Raw genomic sequence first — 22,381 nt, forward strand, 5'->3', positions numbered from 1 at the left:
TCCAACCAGTCAATCCTAAAGAAATCAGTTCTGAATATTCATTGGAAGGACTGGTGTTAAAGCTAAAACTCTAATACATTGGCCACCTGATGCAAAGAACTAACTCATTAGAAAAGATCCTGATGTTGGGAAGGATTGAAGGAAGGAGGAGAAGGGGACAGAAGAGGATGAGATGGTTGCATGGCATCACGTACTCGATGGACATGAGTTTGAATAAGCTTTGGGAGTTGGTGATGGACAGGGAAGCCTGGTGTGCTGCATCCATGGGGTCACAAACAGTCGTACAGCCCTGAGTGACTTAACTGACTGAGTTCCTAGCATACTTAAGTTCTACTAAAGAGTCACCTTTACTATCAGCATCAGTATAACAATTTGTCAAGCAATATTTGGAAAATGAATAACTGGATTATTACTCTTGTAGTAAATAGTATTTCTGCTTTGACTGGTAGAATATTAATGTTACAAGATATTTTACTCCAAATTACATCTAGAATGTTTGCTTCTTTTAAAAGGAGAATATTCAAATATCTACAATTAATCCTAGTGATATACCTTGTTTGAATTTCTGATGTTGTAATGATAATACATGAGGAGTACCAGCATCATCCCAGGTTCAGGGACTCCTGAACTGAGGGTTAAGTGTGAAGTGACATGAAAGTTGCTTAGTTGTGTCCAACTCTTTGCGACCCCATAGACTATACAGTCCATGGCATTCTCCAGGCCAGAATACTGGAGTGGGTAGCCTTTCCCTTCTCCAGGGATCTTCCCAACCCAGGGGTCGAACCCAGGTCTCCCGCATTGCAGGCGGATTCTTTACCAGCTGAGCCACACTGGTATTTGGCCTTCCAGAGACTTAGGGCAATTCTGCATACAGATCGTTTGGTCAACTTCTGAGACTGAAGCTGTACATTAGTGTTATAAACCTTAATAAAAATTACTACTATGCATTGAGATATAAACAGAATCCTGATTAATGTTGATAAAGAAGAATTAAGTTTTAGTTCTAATTTTTAGTGTTTGGCTGACTGTTTTGTGATGTCAGTGTCATTAAAGTGAAAAAATATTATGTTGAACAAAAACAATTCTGGCAGAGGTTTTATTAAAAAAGACTGAAACATAAAAAAAGTAATAAATCAATTATTTTATCTATCATCTGTGATTCTATATAAAATCTCATAGATGAGAGGGCTATATAAATGCATGCTTTGGTTGAGATTCTTTATAAAATTTTTTTTCTGTAAGCCCTGCAAAACTTTTGTATACTGTTTTGTATACCTAGAAATGATGAGATCATTCATTAGCCAATCCTTTTTTTAATTCTAATAATGAATGTTCAGATGTGAAATACTGATATATTTAATAAGTTGCATGAATGTATGAATCACTTAAACACATTTTGAATAAAGAGTATTTGATCTAGAATAGAGAAATATACTTAGTATTTATAAAGAAAAGTAGTATTTTGGCATAGGACTTCTCTTTTGCCAGTCCTTTTAATTGCCCAGAGTTGACTTTTCTCAAGTATATTTGAGAAGCTTTTATTTTTAACATTACTTATAATTTTAAATGAAAAATAATAAACTGCTTGTAATTAGTGGAAATTTTCAGTGTTAAATTATTGGTATGCAAATACCATGGAAGAAAAGTTATACAAATATATATCTTTAGCTTCACACGTCAACAAAGACACATATACACTTATATTAATAAATAGCATTAATGATGGAAATATTTACTCACAGTTTTTATTGTTCTATAGGAGAATTTTGAAACCTTTAAATCATTGATCCTTGGTAACATCACCATGTAATGTCAGTATGATTGCATAGAGCACAGATACTTGGATGAGAATACCTTTCCTGAAAGGAGAAAAAGAAAAGTGTTTTTTTAAGAGTTTTTTATTAAAACTTTTAAAGTGCAATAAATTAAAAAATTACTATATTTTAGACACAGTTAAAAATATGTATGTGCAACATAATTTTATATTAATTTTACTTATTGATTACTACTGAAATTTAATTCCTTTTTTTCTCACTGTGATTTCTTCTTACCTGTCTTTACCTTCTCTTTTCCTTTCAGTGTTATAATGGATGACAATTGAAATTAAGTCTGTGACTTGTAAACTTACCAGTATTCTGGAATGTGAATTACCTTCTTAAATAACATCTTTTTGTATATGTAATATGTAATATATTATTTTGAATACCATAAAGCAGTAGCATAATGTCAAGAAGACGTATTACCACACTGACAGTTTTCAAACCACCAGGCATCATTATTCGTAAATTTTGAATGACAGTGAATAAGACTATTTTCCTGTATATAACGTACAAAGTGCATTAAAAAAAAAAAAAAAATGAAAGCAACTCCAGTCAACACCCTGGAGAAGGGAAAGGCTGCCCACTCCAGTATTCTTGCCTGGAGAATTCCATGGACTGTATAGTCCATGGTCGCAAAAGTTGGACAGGGTGGATGAGCAACTTTAACCTTCACTAGCCAACCAGCTATGTGCCTTTAACTTTTATCATCATGATGGAACTGGAAAGTGAGCTTACAGTGGTATTTGGCTATCTCTGTAGCTCCCTGCATTATCTCTCTAAGTTCTCTCTCCATGTAATTTTTATTCTACAGATATTTAAACAAAAACTCAGGTTAATTCAGTGGGATTCCCTTTAAAAATAAAAATCATTTGCTTCTGTAGAGAACACTGAGTAGCTGTTCCCTACTTAGCTTGGAATAATTTCTGTTCTAGTGACTGGAGAAATGTCTCTCAGTCTCCTAAATATTTTATCTGGTTCTAAAATCTCCATGTTAGATGGGAATATGCTTTGATCTAGCTACCAATTAAGTATGAAAATATTCATCATATTTATTCCCTACTCCCTTTGTCATCTGGGAAGGAGTATTGGAAGCTTGTTTAATATAAATGATGTAGTTAAATATCAGGATTAGTGAGGAGGGACTTGTGGGTTCAGGTATGGGCTTATCAGTTTCCAGTCCACATTAAACTGATATTTATCCATGCTCAAATAATTGGTGGTTGTTTCTGGAATGTTTGTGCATATATACCTGAAAAAAACAAGGTGACTTACTTGAGAGTAAGTGAAATGATATCTAATTATATTCCTGTCCAACTCCAATGTTAAAATGTCATAGTTGATTATTTTTAAGATAAAAGAAAATTGAGAGAGTCATTACTATTTTGAAATAAGACCAGGACATAGATTTACAGCAGAAAAGAAAACCATTAAGTAGATGAGATCAATAGATGTCAAGCGCATGAGAGATTCTTGTGACACCTTAAGAAAAGTTGTGACTTTTAGCTATAGACAAAAGAATTTATAAATGTAATCCAAAATACTTCTCATTTAATTGACAAAGAAAATGTAAAAGCCTGGAAAGAAATGAGTATTCGCTCATGAATTACAAAGTGCCATAAGTTATCCTTAAAACAGGCTAATTTGTAAGTATATTCTTGGTTAAAATGAAGTTGGTTGCCTCTCCTAAAATATACTAGGGTTGTTTAAAAAACGTTCTTCAGTTATAATTCTGTATTTTATCTCAGTAATGTGTTCAGCTCGTGACTATATATAGCCTCATTATGAAGTATAAATATTAATTGATTGTTTTCCCCTCATTTTAAGCTTATTTAAATTTACCTACATCAGTTCTTTTAATCTCCAGCTTTGCTTTCAAGCTGAAAGCAAATTTCTAGTCTGGAAACTTATAAGGTAACCATAAAATTAATACACACCTTGAATATTGATTACTATACCCTTTCTGTCTGAGCTTCAATCTCCTAATTTATAAAACAAAATGGGACAACAAAAAAAGACAGAATGATAAATGTCCACCTCACCCAAACAAAGGCATGTATCCCAAATTAGACAATAATTTAATCCTCTAAAATTTTAAATAATTAGCAGAGTGATGCCAGGGCCAAGAGAAAAACTGTTGAAGATTATACATGTATTATACTCTATCTCTTCATCCATCTGTCTAACTATCATCTATGAGTGAACATTTCCTGTTGCTTAAAACAGAATCTATCTACCACTACTAGCTTCTGACTATTGCTAAGACTTATGCTCAGTTCTCAGGAAATGTGTACACTGGCTGATAATTCACAAAAAAATTGTTTTTTGCTTAATTATGCATAGTTGATTTTTGGTGTTTGCAACTACAGAACTCCAATTAATAATTTTTGGAAAAGTTGCCTTACTCATTCATTGACTTACTAATTTATTATATGTTTATTCTGCTCTTATTTTATTTATTTATTTATTTATTTATTTTTAATTGTGTTGTTTGAAGATGTATGGACTCTGGCATGAACAAATCATTTTAAAGAAAGATAATTTTTTATAACATTCAGATAGCAATCTCAGAGTCTTGCTTACAGATGTTTGTATGTATGATTTTAAAAATAGACCTGTTTAATTAAAAAAAAAAAAAAAAACTGATTATATGCTCTGACTGTTGGAAAACCTGAATGTAATAGCATAAACCTTGATTCTCTTTGCTCAAGCAAAGGGGTAATAATGTTAAAGACAAGAGCTTAACTATTATTCTAGTGTTGAATTTTAAAATTACTATGAAGACAGAGTTTTTAATTTATTTAGTTCTAGGTGCCAACAAGAATTCTATACCAACTATAATTTTAAAAGGGAAAATATATCTTTTTAGAAAACTGCATTCTTATGAAGCTTGATAGATCTACAATTTGGTTGAATGATCTCCATTTTTAAACCTTTTACTATATAAACTGTATAATATAAAATAAAGCAATAAATAGAATTTCAAGCCTCTCAAATGTTACCACTACTGTATTTCATGTTTTTGATTTTCATAGGTGAAGGAAGCCTTTAATAATGCTGATTACATTTTAAATGTGGAGAATTTAAAATTTACCTGATGGCATTTTGTCCTATATAAGTCCATAATATTTTATATTTTCTTTTAACTACCATAATTAAAACCATAAAAAGATCTGTATTATTATATAAATGTATGCTGCTACTAAGTCACTTCAGTCGTGTCTGACTCTGTGTGACCCCACAGACGGCAGCCCACCAGGCTCCCCCGTCCCTGGGATTCTCCAGGCAAGATCACTGGAGTGGGTTGCCATTTCCTTCTCCAATGCATGAAAGTGAAAAGTGAAAGTGATGTTGCTCAGTCGTGTCCGACCCTCAGCGACCCCATGGACTGTAGCCTACCAGGCTCTTCCGTCCATGGGATTTTCCAGGCAGGAATACTGGAGTGGGGTGCCATTGCCTTCTCCATATAAATGTATAGTAGTCAATATTGTACTCTCTAATAATCTGTGCAGATTTCTATAATACCAGTGTTTTAATTGATTTAGACATAATTTATTCTAGCTCTGTGATGTTTTTCATCATTTTATTTTGTGAATTTTATAATTATACCTGAATTTTATTTTTTTAATTTAATTTAATTTTATTTTTATTTATTTTTATTTTTTTTTAAATTAATTTTATTTTATTTTTAAACCTTACATAATTGTATTAGTTTTGCCAAATATCAAAATGAATCCACCACAGGTATACATGTGTTCCCCATCCTGAACCCTCCTCCCTCCTCCCTCCCCATACCATCCCTCTGGGTCGTCCCAGTGCACTAGCCCCAAGCATCCAGTATCGTGCATCGAACCTGGACTGGCATCTCGTTTCTTACAGGATATTTTACATGTTTCAATGTCATTCTCCCAAATCTTTCCACCCTCTCCCTCTCCCACAGAGTCCATAAGACTGTTCTATACATCAGTGTCTCTTTTGCTGTCTCATACACCGGGTTATTGTTACCATCTTTCTAAATTCCATATATATGCGTTAGTATACTGTATTTATGTTTTTCCTCCTGGCTTACTTCACTCTGTATAATAGGCTCCAGTTTCATCCACCTCATTAGAACTGATTCAAATGTATTCTTTTTAATGGCTGAGTAATACTCCATTGTGTATATGTACCACTGCTTTCTCATCCATTCATCTGCTGATGGACATCTAGGTTGCTTCCATGTCCTGGCTATTATAAACAGTGCTGCGATGAACATTGGGGTACACATGTCTCTTTCCCTTCTGGTTTCCTCAGTGTGTATGCCCAGCAGTGGGATTGCTGGGTCATAAGGCAGTTCTATTTCCAGTTTTTTAAGGAATCTCCACACTGTTCTCCATAGTGGCTGTACTAGTTTGCATTCCCACCAACAGTGTAAGAGGGTTCCCTTTTCTCCACACCCTCTCCAGCATTTATTATTTGTAGACTTTTGGATCGCAGCCATTCTGACTGGTGTGAAATGGTACCTCATAGTGGTTTTGATTTGCATTTCTCTGATAATGAGTGATGTTGAGCATCTTTTCATGTGTTTGTTAGCCATCTGTATGTCTTCTTTGGAGAAATGTCTATTTAGTTCTTTGGCCCATTTTTTGATTGGGTCATTTATTTTTCTGGAGTTGAGCTGTAGGAGTTGCTTGTATATTTTTTAGATTAGTTGTTTGTCCATTGCTTCATTTGCTATTATTTTCTCCCATTCTGAAGGCTGTCTTTTCACCTTGCTAATAGTTTCCTTTGATGTACAGAAGCTTTTAAGGTTAATTAGGTCCCATTTGTTTATTTTTGACAATCTCTTTAACAAGTGGTGCTGGGAAATCTGGTCAACCACTTGTAAAAGAATGAAACTAGACCACTTTCTAACACCATACACAAAAATAAACTCAAAATGGATTAAGGATCTAAACATAAGACCAGAAACTATAAAACTCCTAGAGGAGAACATAGGCAAAACACTCTCTGACATACATCACAGCAGGATCCTCTATGACCCACCTCCCAGAATATTGGATATACCTAAATTTTAAACATAGCACTTAAAATACATATTTTTGTTCTCTACTAACATGGCAATTTTCTGCCAAATTGCTTTGTTTATGAGAACACAGCATATGCTTAGTTTTCTCCTAGTATGTTCTATAAATCTGACAAAGTTGAGAAGTAAAACTCCAGGAGTACCACTATGCAAATTATTGTTGTATTTATACTAACTTGTTTTGAACATATTGGATGATTAAACATATTTTTCTCATAAAAGATACAAACTTTAGTTCTAGAATATTAATTGCAAAAAAATGTTGAAAAAGTTAGATGAAACTTTGGATCCCTATTTTTCTGCTATCCTTAATTAGCGAAATATATTGAATGTAATTACAAGGACCACATTTTCATTACATAAAAGATATTCTCTTAAAACATGAATGTTAAACTGACTAGAATGAAATCGAATTTTTTACAAAATTATTTATGAATGAAATACTAAATTCTATTCAATATTCACATACTAAAAAGTGAATATTTTCTTTATAAAGATGAATTGCCAATAGAGCCATTTTTAAATTTACAGACTGAAATGAGGAAAACATACAAAATTAATAATCATTTCAGTGTAAATATTATTAGTTATTTTGATGATTGTGAGAAGTATCATTTCACACTCAAGTAATCTCATGTTAATAATGCATGCTCAGAAACTCAGCTGTGTCTGACTCTGTGACCCAACAGACTGAAGCCCACCATGCTCCTCTGTCCATGGGATTTTCCAGGCAAGAACCCAGGAGTGGGTTGCCATTTCCTCCTCCAGCGGATCTTTCCAACCCAGGGATAAAAACTTGTGTCTTCTGTGTTTCTTGCGTTGCAGTCAGATTCTTTACCACTGGGGAAGTTGTGAAATAAATGTGTTGTGGTTTCACAAGTTATTTGAAGTTATAGAGCACAGAATTATAACACATGATGCATTTCTATAATTTGCTCTTTCATATGTGATTGTGGATAACAAATACATGGCTTATGCAGTCAACTATTCAGTCTTTGTTGGTCCTCACATTCTATTTTTGATAGTATTTGTATAGCAATGGGGCTTCCAAGGTGGCACTAGTGGTAAAGAACCCACCTGCCAATGCGGCAGATATAAGAGATGAAGGTTTGATCCCTGGTTTTGTAAGATCCCTTGGAGGAGGGCACGGCAACCCACTCCAGTATTTTTACCTGGAGAATCCTGTGGACAGAGGAGCTTGGCAGGCTACCGTCCATAGGGTTGCACAGAGTTGAACACAACTGAAGTAATTTAGTATGCACACACATATAGCAATATTGTATTAGCAGCTTTAGCTGCTAGGTCTCTTTTTTAAATAAACATTTGAATGTTCTTCTAAGCATCTCTGTTTTTGCCTGCCTGCTCCTTCTAATACTATTAACTCCTCAGGCAAAACTCATATCCTCCACTTAGTCAACGTTTTAGAAAAAGCAACTCTTTCTAGCTCCAGGAGTTGTCATTTGACTCAGAATTGGCCAAAATATATGTTCCATTACACTGCCTATAGATAGTTGTTCATGGATGAACATGAACTTGAAGCAAGATGTGTCAGCAAAGGAGAATCATAACTAGTTGATTTTTGGAACAGTGTAAGAAAGAGTTCCATTTTCCAGTGGTGTTTCTGAGAGAATAGGAAGCCTTCTTGGGGCTGGTGATAATCATCTCATTGTTAGAAGGGGAAGTCTTTTCTTGGCTCTTGCCAACACAAAGGATAGGAAAGCTAGTGATAAGAGAAAGCAAACGATAAACATGAAGGTAATTTTTCCTGGATGCAGTGGTGCCAGAAATAGAAAGATGTTCTTTCCTTGGGTTTTCAGTTATCTCAATCAATCAATTTTACCTATGTCAGTTTTAGTTGTATTCTGTCATTTGTGATCATTTTATTATTAAATAACATCTGTATATACCCTTGACTGCCTTATTGAAATTGAGATCCTGATCTCCCAGCTCAGTGCCAATTTTAGCCTCTCTTATCTGCAGTCCTTATGTCTGCTTGCTAGTGAAACATCATATTCTGTTATGGTCTCTTCTACCATAAACTTTAATCTATGGTGAATGGAGCCTGATACTGTTTTTAATGACACTGGTGCACCCTGAGCCTTTCATAGCCTCAGTGTATGGAGGATCTTCTAGATCTTCCAGTGGAAAAGAATCTCAGGTGGGTCCTCTAGTCATTAATAGTATATTCACTTGAACAGTGGAAACAGTGAGAGACTTTATTTTGGGGGGCTCCAAAATCACTGCAGATGGTGATTGCAGCCATGGAATTAAAAGATGCTTACTCCTTGGAAGGAAAGTTATGACCAACCTAGACAGCATATTAAAAAGCAGAGACATTACTTTGCCAACAAATGTCTGTCTAGTCAAGGCTATGGTTTTTCCAGTGGTCATGTATGGATGTGAGAGTTGGACTATAAAGAAAGGTAAGCGCCGAAGAATTGATGCTTTTGAACTGTGGTGTTGGAAAAGACTCTTGCGAGTCCCTTGGGCTGCAAGGAGATCCAACCAGTCCATCCTAAAGGAGATCAGTCCTGGGTGTTCTTTGGAGGGTCTGATGTTGAATCTGAAACTCCAATACGTTGGCCACCTGATGCTGGAAAAGATTGAGGGCAGGAGGAGAAGGGGACGACAGAGGATGAGATGGTTGAATGGCATCACCGACTCAATGGACATGAGTTCAGGTGGGCTCTGGGAGTTGGTGTTGGACAGGGAGGCCTGGCGTGCAGCAGCTCATGGGGTTGCAAAGAGTCGGACATGACTGAGCGACTGAACTGAACTGAAGCACATACTTCCTTGTCAGAGAGTTGGCAATATTAGCATTTCAAGTTAGTTTAGTTTGTGACTCTTTCGGTATTTTCAGTTGCCCTCTCTTGTGGTTCTCATGAGGTATTGAAAGGTATTATTTGGGAAATTGGGCCAATTTCACCAATTTCACCATTTCATCACTCTTTGAAAAATCTACAGATTTTTCCTTTACCATTTTTATCTTTCAGCACTCTTATTAAAAATCTTCAGAATCTAATCCCGTGGGTTTTGTTGCAGCTTTTTCCACTGTGTGCTGGCTAGATGTTCTAGATGTTTTTGGATAATGTCCATTATCAGGCCTCCAGATTGACTATTTTTTAAATTATATTTATTTGTTTATTGTCTGTGTTGGGTCTTTGTTGCAGCAAGGGCTTTTCTCTGCTTGTGGCAAGTCAGGGCTACTCTTCAGTTGCAGTGCATGAGCTTATCACCACAGTGGCCTCTCTCGTTATGGAGCACAGGCTCTATGACACTTGGGCTTCAGTAGTTGCAGCACATGGGCTCTGTAGTTGTGGCTTCTTGTAGAGCAAGGCTCACTGGTTGTGGCACACAGGCTTGGTCACTCCGTGGCATGTGGGATCCTCCTACACCAGGGATTGAACCTGTGTCCCCTACTTTGGCTGTCAGATTCTTACCACTGAGCCACCGGGGAAGCCCCTCAGATTGATTGTTAACTGCAGTTTAACCTGAGTTAAACTTAAGAGCCAAGAGGAGAGACAAGAGCTGTTTCTGAGAGGAGCTCATGTTCTTTTGTGAAGAAAGATTTCATGTTATCCACCATTCAGTTCAGTTCAGTTCAGTTCAGTCCAGTTGCTCAGTCATGTCTGACTTTTTGTGATCCCATGAATCACAGCACGCCAGGCGTCCCTGTCCATCACTACTCCCGGAGTTCATTCAGACTCACGTCCATTGAGTCAGTGATGTCATCTAGCCATCACATCCTCTGTCGTCCCCTTCTCCTCCCGCCTTCAGTCTTCCCCAGTATCAGAGTCTTTTCCAATGAGTCAACTCTTCGCATGAGGCGGCCAAAGTACTGGAGTTTCAGCTTCAGCATCATTCCTTCCAAAGAAATCCCAGGACTGATCTCCTTTAGAATGGACTGGTTGGATCTCCTTGCAGTCCAAGGGACTCTCAAGAGTCTTCTCCAACACCACAGTTCAAAAGCATCAATTCTTCGGTGCTCAGCTTTCTTCACAGTCCAACTCTCACATCCATACACGACTACTGGAAAAACCATAGCCTTGACTAGATGAACCTTTGTTGGCAAAGTAATGTCTCTGTTTTGAATATGCTATCTAGGTTGGTCATAACTTTCCTTCCAAGGAGTAAGCGTCTTTTAATTTCATGGCTGCAGTCACCATCTGCAGTGATTTTGGAGCCCAGAAAAATAAAGTCTGACACTGTTTCCCCATCTATTTCCCATGAAGTGGTGGGACCGGATGCGATGATCTTCGTTTTCTGAACGTTGAGCTTTAAGCCAACTTTTTCACTCTCCTCTTTCACTTTCATCAAGAGGCTTTTGAGTTCCTCTTCACTTTCTGCCATAAGGTTGCTGTCATCTGCATATCTGAGGTTATTGATATTTCCCTAGGCAATCTTGATTCCAGCCTGTGCTTCTTCCAGCCCAGTGTTTCTCATGATATACTCTGCATATAAGTTAAATAAAAAGGGTGACAATATATAGCCTTGACGTAATCCTTTTCCTATTTGGAACCAGCCTGTTGTTCCATGTCCAGTTCTAACTGTTGCTTCCTGACCTGCATACAGATTTCTCAAGAGGCAGATCAGGTGGTCTGGTATTCCCATCTCTTGAAGAATTTTCCACAGTTTATTGTGATCCACACAGTCAAAGGCTTTCGCATAGTTAAGAAAGCAGAAATAGATGTTTTTCTGGAACTCTCTTGCTTTTTCCATGATCCAGCGGATGTTGGCAATTTGATCTCTGGTTCCTCTGCCTTTTCTAAAACCAGCTTGAACATCAGGAAGTTCATGGTTCACGTATTGCTGAAGCCTGGCTTGGAGAATTTTGAGCATTACTTTACTAGCGTGTGAGATGAGTGCAATTGTGCGGTAGTTTGAGCATTCTTTGGCATTGCCTTTCTTTGGGATTGGAATGAAAACTGACCTTTTCCAGTCCTGTGGCCACTGCTGAGTTTTCCAAATTTGCTAGCATGTTGAGTGCAGCACCTTCACAGCATCATCTTTCAGGATTTGGAATAGCTCAACTGGAATTCCATCACCTCCACTTGCTTTGTTCATAGTGATGCTTTCTAAGGCCCACTTGAATTCACATTCCAGGATGTCTGGCTCTAGGTCAGTGATCACATCATCGTAATTTTCTGGGTCATGAAGATCTTTTTTGTACAGTTGTTTGTGTATTCTTGCCATCTCTTCTTAATATCTTCTGCTTCTGTTAGGTCCATACCATTTCTGTCCTTTATCGAGCCCATCTTTGCATGAAATGTTCCCTTGTTATCTCTAATTTTCTTAAAGAGATCTCTAGTCTTTCCCATTCTGTTCTTTTCCTCTATTTCTTTGCATTGATCTCTGAGGCAGGCTTTCTTATCTCTTCTTGCTATTATTACCCTATTCCAATTTGTCACCAATAAACTTGTCAGCAACCAAGTATATCTCAGGCTTGTTGGTGCTTCATTTATCTCAAGCAACAGGACCTTCAACACCAGCCTGCCCCTGGATTATTAAACTCAAAAATTTTATCTTACCACCTTGGAAAATAGTGACAAGTCAGGTTCTCTGACAGTAGATGTTCAAGTAGATTTTCAGGTTCAAGCTACCTAGTAGAGATTATCACCTTTGAAAAAAAAAGGATAATTTTGGACAGAGGAAGAGTTTAAACTCAGATGCAGGTCTAACAAAGTATTGGCTATTTTGGTAGAGAGCCCTTGGACAAATTTTCCCTTTAGAGTTGACAGAATTGGGTTGAAATCACCCAGTATTTATACTCTTTCCTAGCTCAGTCACAGGATGGCACCTCAACCCCTAATCTAGGAACAGTATATTGTTGGGAATAGTGGCTTTCTATCACTGAGAAAGCCTCTGACAGTACTGAAAGCTGGAAGTTGTCTGCTGAACATTCTTACCAAAGCTGTACAGAAGTCCTACTTGAAGAGAAATCTATATAGAGTCTCTTTCCACACACTCTACAGTTTGGTTGGTCTCTTGTAATTGCAAAAATACTTTACTTATTAAGGGCTTCCCTGGTGGCTCATGGTAAAGAATCCACCTGCAGTGCAGAAGACCTGGGTTTGATCCTTGGGTTGGGAAGATCCCCTGAAGAAAGGAATGTCTTCCCACTCCAGTGTTCTTGACTGGAGAATTCCATGGACAGAGGAGCCTGGAAGGCTACAGTCCATGGGGTTGCAAAGAGTCAGATGTGACTGAGTGACTTTCACTCACTTTTGTACTTATTAAACCCAGGTCATTTAAACAGATAGGATGTTTGACTTGCAGTCAAAGTTTTCTCTGTGTTTATGATTTTGGTTTCCATATTATAAACACAAAGTTAACATAAGTATATATGTTAATATAATTTGATAATAGTAATAATAATGAAATAGTAATAATCTCTTATGTTTATAGTGAATGTTCTGTTTTACAAAGGAATTTCTTATTTGGTACTCATTAAGGACAATACACCGAGTAGACATCATTATCATTCTGCAACTTTTATTTTCAGATTTACTGATGGAGATTACCAATTTAATAAATTGTAATATCATAGATCAAACTTAGAACTTCCAAACTCATGAACAGCTTATCTTTTAATACACTATTGAGTGTCTTAATAAACTCTGACTTACTGTAATCAGAATACTTACAAATATTAAAAACATTATTTTAATCATAAAATTATAAATAGATTCTTTTGTGGATAACTTAGATGAATTGACACATTTTCTCATAAGATTAAATATTAACTGTTGTTTTTATTAACATTCTTATGGACTATTTTTCAGGAGTCATGCCATAAATATTAAACTGAACACTAGCAAAATATAATCAACAAATCTTAATGGTTTTAGTTATATAACATGTAGTTCTGAAATAAATCCTTAAATAACTGGATCTGTTCTCTATTCAAAAACTCATACCTTTTCTCTTTTTCAAACCTAGCTTTTCTTTGTTACTACCATATTAGGGGGCAAACTCTTTTTGCTTTTTCTTTATTCCTTCTTCCATTGTGTTTGTGTGTGAGGTGTGATTGTGCAATTTCTATTCCAGGATTGATCAGCATAATCTTAAAAAAATTCAAATCTGCTGTTACTTAAGCAATATGAAAATAATAAGGAAAACATTTATAAAAAATATTGTTTTCATATAAAATTATACAAGATGGGTCTTATGATTACTTCTTGCACCAAGATACAGCTTCACTCATGTGCGTTAATTGCATGTAATTAAGAGACTGAATATACAAACAGGTGAGAGCTAGACAATATGTAAAAATAAAACTTTGATCCCCTGCCTGGGGCAAGTTATCCAAGAAACCAGCCCTTTATAATAAATAACTCAGGAAGCCAGCTTGCTATCAGTTGAACCTAAAGGAAGCCAGATTGCTATCTTTAGTGACAATTCAGAAAGTGAGGTAAACAATAAATTCTCTAACATTTGGTCCCAAATGGTCAGGGCTTGTTTATAACCAACATCTTCCTAATTTTGTCCCCACTTTTAACTGAGACCAATCAGAGAAAGTCAAATACGCATCCCTTACCAATCACATAGCTTTCCCCTCTTCTAGTACTTCTAGTTACACAATTATACCTTTCATATGTCAACACCCTTCCATAAGGACATATTTGATGCCCATCACTTCTATAAAGTGCTCCCATTCCTCTGCCTATCTTTGAATCACTGCAACAAGCATATGATAGTGGTTGACTGTCTTATAAGCTCTAAATAAATAAGCTTTGCTCTTTCAGTTGGTTGGTCTTCTTTTATATCTATAGAATCTTCTTAAAATAGAGATTGCCACTTTCTTCAGAATGTTTTAAACTTTCTAAACTGTATATAGAATATTCCAAAGGCAATTTTTTTTTCTTTTGCACTGACAGCTTCTTCCCCAATTTCATCTAAGTAATGTGTAAGTTGGTTTGCTGCATTTCTTCTTTCATGCCTGTACTCTTAGGACTTACTATCAGGGGCTTCTCTAAGTTTTAAGGACAGCCTGACATTTTCATACTGCATCTATATAATAAGTAAAGACTTCTGCCTCCCATGGACCTCAGAGGGTATCTATGTCCTTTTCATGACTTTAAAATTTAATATCTGATATGAATCAGAGCCTAAGATCCAAGGTTTGGAATTTCATCTCCTCCCTTTACTGGTTGTCTTGCTCAGTTTTAGTGTTCGAGGAATAGAAAACAGGAACCATGGTCCTAGTCTCATAACTTCATTTTCCCTCATGACTTAATTTTCTTTCTTTGAAGAATTAACAGTTATGTAAGATTCACCAGGACAGCACCATTTAAGCATGCCTCAAATTATGCCATGATCTTAATTAAAGCAAATTTCCATTAAAAATACATTTTCTTTAGGACACTTAAAAGTTGTTAATCTTTTAAATGGCCCCAAAGGACCCCTTAGAATACTATCTAAGGCTTCAAGAAGAATGGTAATGTTAGGCAATGTAAATATTTTTAAAGTGAGAAAATAAAGGCTCAAATAAATTATGTAAAATGCCTAATATCCTGTCGTAGAATCTTCTGTCTCTGTTATCATCCCATCATTTGAAAGAGCTACAAAACAAGGGAAGATAATTCTTGTTTGGAATATTCTGATATTTTTAAAACATTAAGAGAATATTTGTTAAGCAAGTAAGCATACTTTGGTGATATTATTCATTCAACATAGTATTTTGCTAAAATAAGTTATAAGGTGAGTGTCTTGGACCAGGCACAGGCTGGAAAAGAATTTCCAGACATGAGACAGAATGAGAGGGAAATAAAGTTTATTAGAGTGGGTGATGTGGTTAGAACAGCAGGCCAGCTCAAGGGACAACCAACATTGAACAGGGGTCCTTAGTCCACTTTTATACCCAGGGTACGAAGAGTAGTAAAGGGGTCTTATGGGTCATTTTCTGATTGAATGAGGCACATATACTGGGTGGGAGAAAGAGTTAGGCAAATACCTTCTCCCTATGGGGTAGGAAGGGAGACAGGCTATACCATCCAGGAGGACCTGAAATCCATTAATAATTATAACATGGGGGAGGGAAGGACAAAATGGGTCTGGTTTTTCTCTTCTTGTTTTCCAAGACCCTGCTTGGTTTTATCTGCTCCTTTGTCCTTGGGTCACCACAGTAAGGTCAACATTTTTAAAGATTAAAACAAAGCCCAGAATTTTGTAAAATTTAACTTTTATTTTGTAAGGTTCACCAAATATAGTGTTAAAAGTTAAAGTGAGGCATATTGGTATTTCAAGTTTCTTTGAGCAAAAATCTGTTTTAATAGGACATTACATAACCAGAAGTTGTAAGGAGTACTTAACACATAGGAACTCAGGAGAGAGATGTTTATAAAACAAAAAAGTGCAAAATAAGGAAATTATTGGTTGGCTATAGCTCAAATCCCCTTTTATTTTTAGTGACTGATTGCTTTTAGGTTCTAGTTTATTTATACAGGCTGCCAGGGCATTACAACCACCTCAGTCTATCAGCCCCCTTACTAATTAATTTAACAATAAGACAGAGAATAATCCTAATGTAAACTGACTGTTCTTTATGAATCAAATGTACTTAAGTATATATTAATATTTACATTTAGAAATTATTATGTGATCTAAATTGAGCTGATTAGTAGGAAAGGAAAGAATTGCTAAATTTGATGCTAAAAAATAATATTAATAAAAGTTTTGAAAGCAAGACCAAGTCTTCTTGAGACAGTAATATTCATAAACTTCAAGTAAAGTTCAAAGTATAATCAGAATTCCAGACAAGATAAAGGCATCAGTCAAAGTAAATGTTAAGAATCATGACTACAGATAGTAATAGAAAATATAATTGAATGTCACAAAGGAAGATAAGGAAATATGAACCAGAAGCAGAAGTTTTTGAGAAAGACAACAAATAAAAATGAAACTCTGGAACTGTTCTGGAATTTTTCATTTCAAATTTGCTTAGGAGAATTAGCCATTTTGGGCAATATTTCTCATAAAATTTGACCAGAATTAGCATGACTAGCACACCAGTGACATGTAAATTTGTACAAAGACACACTTCAAAGGCCAACAGGGAATCTAAGGTTATGAATTTGACTTACAAAACTATTTTGATTTTCTACTTTGATGTCACAGGGTATGAAATGCTTTTTGGTAACAGTTTCTCTCCTATGTTCAGGTACAAGACCACACATATGCAATAGAAACAAATCCAAGTTTGAGATCCAAGGAATTTCAGATAATATATCAACTTAGATTAATAGCCAACTATCTGGGCTATGCTAGGGACTCAATGTTTATTTGTTGCTCGGTGATGTATGAATATACTGAATCTTCGTTATAAACATAATAATGACAACTAATTAATATTTGTGTTAGTGCACCAGCTGCAGTAATTAACTATGTATTATTTATTCTGATAGCTCTCATTGTTCAGATATAATGATATTTTAATGTTTTGCATAAGTTATCCATACTTGATAAAAATACAAATAAATATATATACTATTTAAAATGAGCACATATTGTATCATTTAAATACATAATTTAATGGAATTCTCCAAGTTATGCAATTCCTGAATTTTATGACACTTCAAATTTCTCTTAGTAAGAATTATGAAAAGAGTCAACTAATCAAAAAAATCAAAAATTGTTAGCTCAGTAGATTAATTGATTTATAGAATAGATTGAAGGAACTCAGTCAAAATTTAGTTTGTTTTGAGAAATTCTCCCTGTTAAAATTCTAGAAAGGTATACTGAAACCTACGTTGTTATTTATAGGATGGCATGTAGGGGACTTCCAAACTGTATCTGCATATTTGTTTGTTGATTGTTTGCTTTTTCCCTTAAAGACTTTTTTTAAGGGCAATATTAAGTTAAAATCTTAGCAATAAGGTAGAGCAGTTTCCCATACCTCTGACCCCACACCTGCATAGTTTCCCCTATTATCAACATTTCTTATCAGAATGGAACAATTATTATCAAAAACAAGCCTACATTGACACATTATAATGACCTAAAGTACATAGTTTGCCTTTGGTTCACTCTTGGAGTTGTATATTATATGTGTTGGGGAAAATTTATAATAACATATATACATTATTAAAATGCCAGAGTATTTTTATTGCCCTAAAATTCTTCTGTATGCTGCCTATATTACGTGCCCTTCTTCCTAGGCTTCACCCCTGGCAAACACTGATCTGTTTATTGTCTCCATAGTCTTGTCCTCTTCAGAATGTCATATAGTTGGAATCATAGAGTTTGTAGCCTTCTTAGAAGTCAGTACTTCTTTTATTGATCATTTCATGGATTGTGCCTTTGGGTTAAATGTATAAAGATATCACCATTCTCAATGTCATCTGGGTTTTCCCTTATGTTCTAGGAGTTTTATGTTTTTGCACTACATGTAGGTTTTTGATCTGTGTTAATTTTTGTGAAATGTGTAAAGTTTATATCTGAATTGATCTTTCTTTACATCTGGATTCTAATTGTTACATTTATGGAAGAGAAATTGTCTTTTCTCTATTTTATTGTCTTTCATCCTTTGCAAAAAAACAATTGGCTATATTTAGAGAGATATGTTTATAAACTCTGTATTCTGTTCCATTAATTGATTTGCATCTTCTTTGCTAATAACACACTGTCTTGATTGCCAGAGATTTGTCTTGTGGGATGGTAGCATTAGTCCTCCAACTTTGTTCTTAGCCTTTGATATTATGTTGCCTATTTTGAATTTTTTACCTCTTTGTGTAATCTTTAGAACCAGTGTGTCATTATCTGCAAACTAATTTGCTAGGATTTTGACTGAGTTCACATTTCAACTACAGTTATTTTGGGAAGAACTGAGGTTTTAACAATATTGAGTTTTTCTTCATGGAAGTGAAATATTTTTCTATTCACTTAATTCTTCTTTGATTTTCCCTATCAAAATTAGTAATTTTACTTATATATACATTGTTCATTATTTGTTAGATTTATAACTACTTTATTTTCGGGTTAATGTGAATGGGATTTTCTTTCTTTTTTTTTTTTTTCATTTCAAATTCCACTTGTTCACTGTTGGAAAGCAGTTGCCTTTTGTATATTAATCTTGGGCTTCCCAGTTGGTGCAGTAAATAGTAAAGAATCTGCTGTCAAGTGCAAGAGATGCAAGAGACATGGGTTTGATCCCTGGGTCAGGAAGATCCCTTCAGGTAGGAAATGGCAACTCATTCCAGTATTCTTGCTTAGAAAGTTCCATGGGCTTTGTGGGCTACCATCCATGGAGTCTCAAAGAATCAGACATGACTGAGCAACTGATTACCTGGGCATATTAATTTTATATCCTATACCCTCAGTATAATTAGTCATTAGTGCCAGGCTTTCAGATTTTCTATGTAGACCATCATGGGATCTGAACGAATAGTTTTATGTCTTTCTTTTCTACCTGTGTATTTTCTTTTCTTTTCTTGCTATTTGTATTTGTCAGGGCTTCTAGTACTACGTTGGAAAGGAGTGGTAAGAGAATATACCCTTGTCTTGTTTTTGATTTTAGTGGGTAAGTATCCAGTTTCTTGTCAAATTACAATGTTTTTGTTGTTTAGTGTTAAGAGAGTATATCTTTGCTTTGTTTTTGATTTACTGACTACGTATCCAGTTTTTGATCAAATTTCAATGTTTTTGTTGTTCATTTTATGTAGATTATTGAATTTGTGAGCACAGCCTTGTTCATACTACTTCTTGGTTATCCTTTTTAATTTCCATTGTATCTTTAGTAATGATGCCTTTTCATTTCTGATATTAGTAATTTGTTTCTGCTCTCTTTTTCTTAGTTGGCCTGTCTAGAAGCTTATTGATTTCATTAATCCTTCCAAGAACTAACTGTTGGTTTTATTGGTTTCCTTTCAATTTTATTTTGTTTCAATATCATATTATTTAATCTGTCAAATGATGAGAGATTAACATGTTTACATAAGTGAAAGTAAATGGACACTATTTTAGCTTACTAAAATGAATTTTCCTTGAATTTTAATGGAAATTTGTCAATAATTATAGAAGTATTAAAGGAGAAAAAAAACCCCTGAACTTGAATGCAGGTTTGTAATTCAAAATTGAAAACATAAATTTAAGTAATTATTGCTATATTTTAGTAAAATATGAGCTATAACATATAATTTTATTATTAATTAATGGGATAAATGACAATAAAATTACTTAATTATGTAAAAACTGTAATGCTATATGTATGGTATCACTCATCTGACATTTAATTGTAATGAAATAAATCTAATTGGCTAATTTGCAGCATATTATTTTTCTTAAATATTTTCTAAGTATTATTTTAAAGCACACAAGTAGATTTTATAACTAATAAAAATATGATTGCTTTTATTTAAAAACTAATGAAATTGTTCAGATTCTGAGAAGAAAATTGTTCAAATCAAAATCATTGGAAAAGTTCTATTTTAAAAGTAATATTCATTGACTGATAATACTAATGGATCTAGAAAGAAATACATCAAATATTATGAAGAGAGTTTCTTCAGCTTATGTGATTTAATTAATTAGCCAGTTTTTAAATTTTGTTTACTTTTCCTTTCTCTGGAATTGTGTGCTTTTCACTATGAACCTTAAAATAATGGCTCAGACACAGTTTGTATAGCACATGTAGTGGTCTGAGTACAAGCCTGATACCTGACTACCTTGGCATAAATCCTAAGTCAGCCTTTCGTTAATTTTACAACCTTGGCAGATTAGCTAACCTTTACAAGCCATTATTTTCTTATCTATAAGCAGGAACATAATTGTATATACTTACAGAATTGTGCTGAGAACTAAAAATGCTGCTTTCTTGAAGATGAAATATGTGTACTTCTCAAGTACTTAAAAACTTTTTAGTGATTATTTGGCAATTGAAAGCATTAGGGAAATAAGGTTCCAGAATTTCATGTTCCATATATTCATTCCTAATAATCACCTGCCAGAAACCTTCCTGTGTGTGCTCTTTTCCAAACTCAGCTGTCATAAATTGAAGTCCAGACCTCAGACTTTAAAATTAAGGAATACCTCTAACCTCATTATGGTACTCTGTTCTGGGGAGTTAAGTTAAAAGTAGCCACAGGAGGAAGTTTGAAAATACTGATACAGTTATCAAGAAAATGAATTACCCTAATGATTCAGTAACAAGATATTTTGTAAGTTGGGCAGTTGTCTTTTTTCCTTTTATTGTGTTTCAGTTTTTTTTTTTTTTTCTGTTTTTTATTTAATGTAAAAAATTTTTTACAGTATTATGTTGGTTTCTGCCATACAACAATGCAAATAAGCCATAATTATACATACATTGCCTCTGTCCTTAGCCTTCGTCCTCTACCTCCACCCTACCCCTCCTAATCATCATCACAAGAGTGCCAGCCTGGTCTCCCTGTGCTAAACAGCAACTTCTCACCAGTTATCCATCTTATACCTGATAGTGTATATATGTTGATGTTACTTTTCCCAGTCATCCCACTCTCTCCTGCCCTGCTGTATCAGTAAGTCCATTCTCTATATCTGCATCTCAGTTCCTTCCTTGCATATAGGTTCATCAATGTAATTATTCTAGACTATATATTCTATTCTGTAAATATATATATACAATTTTGTTTTTATCTCAGTTATTTCTCAAACAGCTCTATTGTTCTCTATAATAGATGAGACAGTGTGTGGAGAGGTGAAATAAATCCCCCATGCCTATACATAGTAAATATGCATATCTGATTCTAATACAGATCCTTTGATTCAGTCTGCTCAACCCTTTTGATGTATTTCAAGTGTTTAATGTAGTAAGTAAATGTTAACCATTATTTTAATCATCAGTAGTAGAAATAATTGTATAAATAAGTGTTACTGCTAAACCTATTAGTTATAAGACCAATATTTATCTTCTTTAATCATTATTATAGTTATTTGCATATCTCTGTCTTGTTTTGCATTATTACACAAGGCTAGGCTATAACATAGAGGGCCCAAAAACTATTGATTAATATTATATAAATTGTTAAATAGATTAATGCCTAAATAAATATACAATTTCTGAAACATGTCATTTCAGAATTATAATTTTCCATGGGATTATCATCATACTATTTACATTCAACCAACTTATTTTCCGATGAAGTAGAATTATGTGAGGACTGAATAATTTTATCATGGCCTCTTCAAGAGTAAAACTGTATTAATCAAATTAATAAATATGTTTTTAAAGAAAATGCTTTGAACTCACTTTTTCTCATGTAATTATAAATTAATTTTTCCCACTAGTTTATTATATTGAACCATGTGTTTTGTGGTATTACATATACCCAACAAATGCCTTGCTTGTCTTTGTATAGTATCTGCAGCCGTGTTTTAGGTAAAATTAAGTGGCGTAGAGAACGACGATTCTTCTGTTTGTTCTACATACAGTTTTGCAAGTATTTTATAAAATCATAAAACAAATGAAGACTGATTTATTAATTAAATGACATGTTTCATAAAACAACAAAAAAAGTGTTGCCATGGA

The sequence above is a fragment of the Bos taurus genome, chromosome 12 (assembly GCF_002263795.3).
Source record: "Bos taurus isolate L1 Dominette 01449 registration number 42190680 breed Hereford chromosome 12, ARS-UCD2.0, whole genome shotgun sequence".
NCBI lineage: Eukaryota > Metazoa > Chordata > Mammalia > Artiodactyla > Bovidae > Bos > Bos taurus.